This window comes from Tenrec ecaudatus, chromosome 1 (genome assembly GCF_050624435.1).
Source record: "Tenrec ecaudatus isolate mTenEca1 chromosome 1, mTenEca1.hap1, whole genome shotgun sequence".
In the NCBI taxonomy this organism is placed as follows: domain Eukaryota; kingdom Metazoa; phylum Chordata; class Mammalia; order Afrosoricida; family Tenrecidae; genus Tenrec; species Tenrec ecaudatus.
Window position 1 is genome coordinate 202,808,423 of NC_134530.1, and position 5,008 is coordinate 202,813,430.

The 5,008-nt window shown below is 40.2% G+C and overlaps 1 pseudogene; it reads left to right on the top strand.

Moving 5' to 3' along the window:
* The first annotated feature begins 393 nt into the window (after positions 1 to 393).
* LOC142439315 (putative ATP-dependent RNA helicase DDX5) lies at positions 394 to 2,185 on the top strand (annotated as a pseudogene).
* The last annotated feature ends 2,823 nt before the right edge of the window (positions 2,186 to 5,008 follow it).

The following is a 5,008-nucleotide window of genomic DNA, read 5'->3' on the forward strand; positions in this document are numbered from 1 at the left end:
TCTTCCCCTGCCATTGGACTCAATGTTTTCTTAACTGCCATTTCCTTTCAACTCTACTCTCCCACCGCTTAGCTCTTAGGGTGAGTTTTCAGTTTCTCTTTCACCTGAAACTACATACAACAATATTATCAACATTACTATAATCTTACAATTTGATGATTTAATTTTTTCTAAAATACAATTATTATTTGGTGACATTTCAAATAAGAGTCAGCTTAGTTCTACTGTGCTCATAGTTATTAAAGAACATTGAGCCTCCTTCATTTGCACCAGTCTCTGGGTGCATAGCTCCATCTCCTGTCATCACAGGCGGTCACTGCCGCCCTCAGGGCTTCACTGCTCCCGCCTTCAATGAACGACTCTTGGCCCTGGATTCTCCTCCTGTCATGCCCCATGGACTGCACCGGTGATGCCCTGTCTGCTTGTTCCAGTGACCAAACCCTCGCCCGGGATCAAAGGTTGGGGCACATTGATTTGGAGGATGTAAAACAGGTCCCCTGTCTGGTCAGACATTGGGAAACCTTGGGGAGAAACTAGTTGAAAAGAAGTGGAATCTCAATGAACTGCCCAAATTTGAGAAGAATTTCTATTAAGAACATCCCAATTTGGCTAGGCACACAGCCCAGAATGTGGAGGCCCCAGCAGAAGCAAGGCAGTTACAGTTAGAGATCACAGCTGCCCGAAGCAAGTTTGAATTCTTATGAAGCAAACTTCTCTGAAAATGTCGTGGATGTAATTTCAAGACAGAACTTTACAGAGGCGACTGCTAGGCGAGCTCTGGGGTGGCCAGTGGCTCTAAGTGGATTGGATGTGGGTGGAGTAGCCCAGACTGGATTTGAGAATACATTGTCTTACTTCCTGCTTGCCCTTGTCCCCATCAATCTATCAGCCATTTCTAGAGAGAGGTGATGGAGCTATTAGCTTGATAGTGGCGCCAATTCAGGAACCGGCTCAATGCGTGCTGCAGGAGCAGCTGAATACTGTAGGGCAGGCCATTTGGAGTCGACATGCATCTATGGTGGATGTCCCATGGGACCACAGAGAACATGATTTGGAGAGAGGTGTGTAAATCTTATAGCAACACCTGTAAGACCGCATGACTTTTTTAAGAGTGTGGGAAACAATCTGAGAACAGCCTACCTTGTTTTTGATGAGGATGATAGAATGCTCATATGGCTGTTGACCCACGAATTAGGAAGATTGCGGACCAGATCAGGTCTGATAAACCTTAAGGTGGAATTCAAATTGACTGAAAGAAATAAGATAGCTTGCTGAAGAGTTCCTGAAAGATGGCATTCATGCAAACATTGGTGGCCTGGGACTGAGCTCAGACCACCACAACCTTCAGAGTGTGGACGGGTGTCATGAAGTGGAGAAGGGTGAAAAATGGATTTGTTTAGTGGAAGAGATCATGCGTGGGAAGGAGAATGAAAACATTGTTTCTGTTGACACCAAAAGAAGATGTGATGACTTTACCAGCAATAGGAGGAGAGCTGGGCGACCTGCCGTGGGTATCCATGGTGACAAGAGTCAACAGAAGCAAGACTGCATCTTAAATTCATTCACACATGGAAAACACTCCTATGCTGAATGCTACAGATGTGGCCTCCAGAGGGCTAGACGTGGAGGGTGTGAAATTTGTCACCACGTATGACAACCCTAACTCCTCGCAGGCTTACATTCATCGACTTGGAAGAAGTGTTCGCAGTGCCAATACGGGCACGACATAGACTTTTTATTGCACCTAAGAACATAAAGCAAGTGAACGACCTCATCCCTGTGCTTTGTGAAGCCAATCAAGCAATTAATTAATCACAAATTGCTTCAACTCATCAAAAACAGATGTTCAGGTCATTCCAGGGGTGGAGGAGAAAAAAAGGATGCCACGAGGACGGATATTCTGAGGGAAAAAGGAACATACACAATACCTTTAGAGATAGATAAACCCGGGACAGAGCTTATTCTAGTCTGCTTAGGAGAAATTTAGGGGCAAAAAGTCCAAATGGAGTTTAAACTGCTGCAAACCACACCCATGCGAGCTTCGGAAATAATTCTGTGTTTTCTGGCATACACACCAGTGTTGGGTCTAGTCATCCAGCAGGGACATAGCAGCCTGGCTATGATGGCAATCAGCAATGTGGAACTAACTAACGTGACAAATAGGCACAGTGGTATGAACCAATAGGTGGCCTAGGTGTATTCTGTTACTAGAGGTGCACCTATGAATGGTTATCCAGTGCCAACAAGATAGTCTCAATTACGATTTAGAGGTATATGTATATGTCTGTTTTTTTCATTGTTTCTCTTTATATTGTATGTGTGTGTTAGTCTGGGTGAACTAGAGAAACAAATTCATAGACGCACATGTGTATATAAGAAAGAGGTTTGTATACAAGAGCAATTGAATATTGAGAAATCATCCCAGCCCATTCTAGATCAAGTCCATAAGTCCAATATTAACTCATATATCTGATACCAATCTATAAAGTCCTCTTCAGACTCATGAAATGCATGCAATGATATTGAATGCAGGAGGATCACAGGCCGGTGGGTTGGAAGTCTTCTGGATCCAGTAACTTCGTAAGCATCTCAGGGGTCTCCATGCAGCTGCTCCAGCTCCCAGGGCTGCATCAGGGTAGGTCCATGTGGCTTCTCCTCGGGGATGTCAGCAGAGAGAAAGAAGAATGTCTCTCACTTCCAAGAAGGAAAATAGGAATTCCCAGAATTCTCAGGAGATGGTCATTGCGCACACAGAGGCCTCGCTGACTAGACTAGACTCCACCCCTTCACTCTTAATCCTCTCAAGTCCTAAATTGACACCAGTTTATGTAACTACCACACTGTGTTACAAAAAGAGAGTTATTTGAGAAGCATGGGAAATGCAGAAATTGCTGCAGTGCAGAAGTAATTATATGGTGTTCTTTCACCATTTAAGTTGATATTTCTCTCCATTCCTCAAACAATTTTTAGGGTTTTTTTTTGGGGGGGGGGTGTACTAGAAAACACAGGCAGTTTTTTTTCCCACAAAAATTAAATGTACAGTGATTTGACACAGGTGAAGGCAATGCATAGCCTTCCAATAAAATTTTTTAATTGAAAAAAATCGATTTTTGAGACACATCTTATTTAATTCCTTATAATAGCTTGTTGACTAAACCCTTCCAATGAATTAAAAAAATAGTATATTAAATGGCACAGGACCTGAAAGCTAATTAGTATGTCAAAGTAAAATAAAGCTCAGAGTTCTAAAGCCCCTAAACCTGTGATCTTTCTGCTACATGCTCCATGGACCCTGGAAGTGCCAGTGAAGATAGACTGAAGAATCTATCTAAAAGAAACTTGGCATCTGACTATATGCTATGTAGTGCTGCTCTTGGCAGAAAAGGCTTCCTAATGAGCGTTCATTCTCCTTGGGGTTGTGTTCCATATTCTAATCTTTTCATCAAATATTCTCAAAAAAATAAAAACCCCTCTGAACCAAGGTACTCCGTGTATTATACATGGTTATAGTATACAGTGTTTTTAAGGCACAGATTTGGTTTCGAAATCCTGAGTCTATGGTACACCTAGCAGTGCCTAGAAGTGTTAACTAATATATAAAGATTATATCAAATATTAACACCACAGATTAAATCATTTGATTAGATCAAGGAGTGTTTGTTGCCTAGCAACACTGTTGGTGAGTGCATTAATTAGAGATGATGCTAATGTATGTATATGTGTGTCTGCTATATATACACTGTATATATACTATATGCACACTATATATATGTGTGTGTGTGTGTGTGTGTGTGTGAAGTTGATTCTGACTCCGTGAACCTAAAGGCCAGCATAGAATCTACCCCTGTAGGTTTCCCAGACTGTACGTAAGTCTTTATGGAGATGGGGGTGGGAGCTAGAAAGCTTGTAGTTTTAACTGCTGGTCATGTGGTTAGCAGTTTAACCACTATGCTACCAGAGCAACTTGAAGCAGCAAGTGGATGTCAGAGATAATAATTAACATTGTGAAACATTATTTTTCAGTTTGATATACAACATAGCTTAGAAAACATCCTAAGGATCTATCGTTTTATTGAATTCTATGGTTGAAATTCCCCTCTTTTTCTTCATAAACAAGTTTTTATATAATGTCAAGCACAATCTTTTATTTTGATTTCCCCAAGGCATAGAATGAATAAAAGTAAAAGCTCTCTAAAAGTGAATATAGGAATAGATGTTCAATTTATATGAAAATTTGAATGAACTGATATGCCTGAATGAGAAGAAGCCTAACTGGCAAATCTTATCTCTGAAAATGAGACTTTCCATCAAGTAGAAGGTGGAAATTCTGGACATTTTCAAAATGAGAGGAGAAATAATTCAGGAAAAACATCTCATCTTGATTATGATTTACAGAATAAAAAATTATGATGTAATTTGTGAAAATGGATTATTTTTCTCTACAATGTTAATTAATAGACAGAAAACCATGGTAATTAAACTAACAAAGGTTAAGAGCAGTAACCATAGTACCTGTCTTTTCTTTTCCTTTCTATCTTTTTATGCTGCATTTTCTCCTCAATTTCCGGGAGGTCCCCTATAATTTACCATCTCATGTCTTCTGCACCTATTAAAGAACTAAAGAACATGCTTCCAATTCATCTAGGGACATGTGTAGTACTTACCAAAGACTTCAAACTCTTTAAACCTGGTGGACATTTCAAGTCGTACAGAGGACTATTAATGGAAATAATTTGATGCAAGAAAAACTATGGCTCTCCAAGACCACCATAAACTACATTTGTACATGAGCCCAGGATAATCTCTGTTTCAGTTGTACATGTGAATATTGCAAGTTTCCAATTAGATGGCAGGCAAAACCATTTATTTCAGTATTTTAAATAACATGATGATTTTGAAAATGGTGCTGGGAAGAAGAAGTAAAGAAGAAAATGAAGAAGAAGATTAGGGGTATTTTGACTAACACACAATGCTTAAGTAGAAATCCTTGCCAATCCTACTGTCCCTC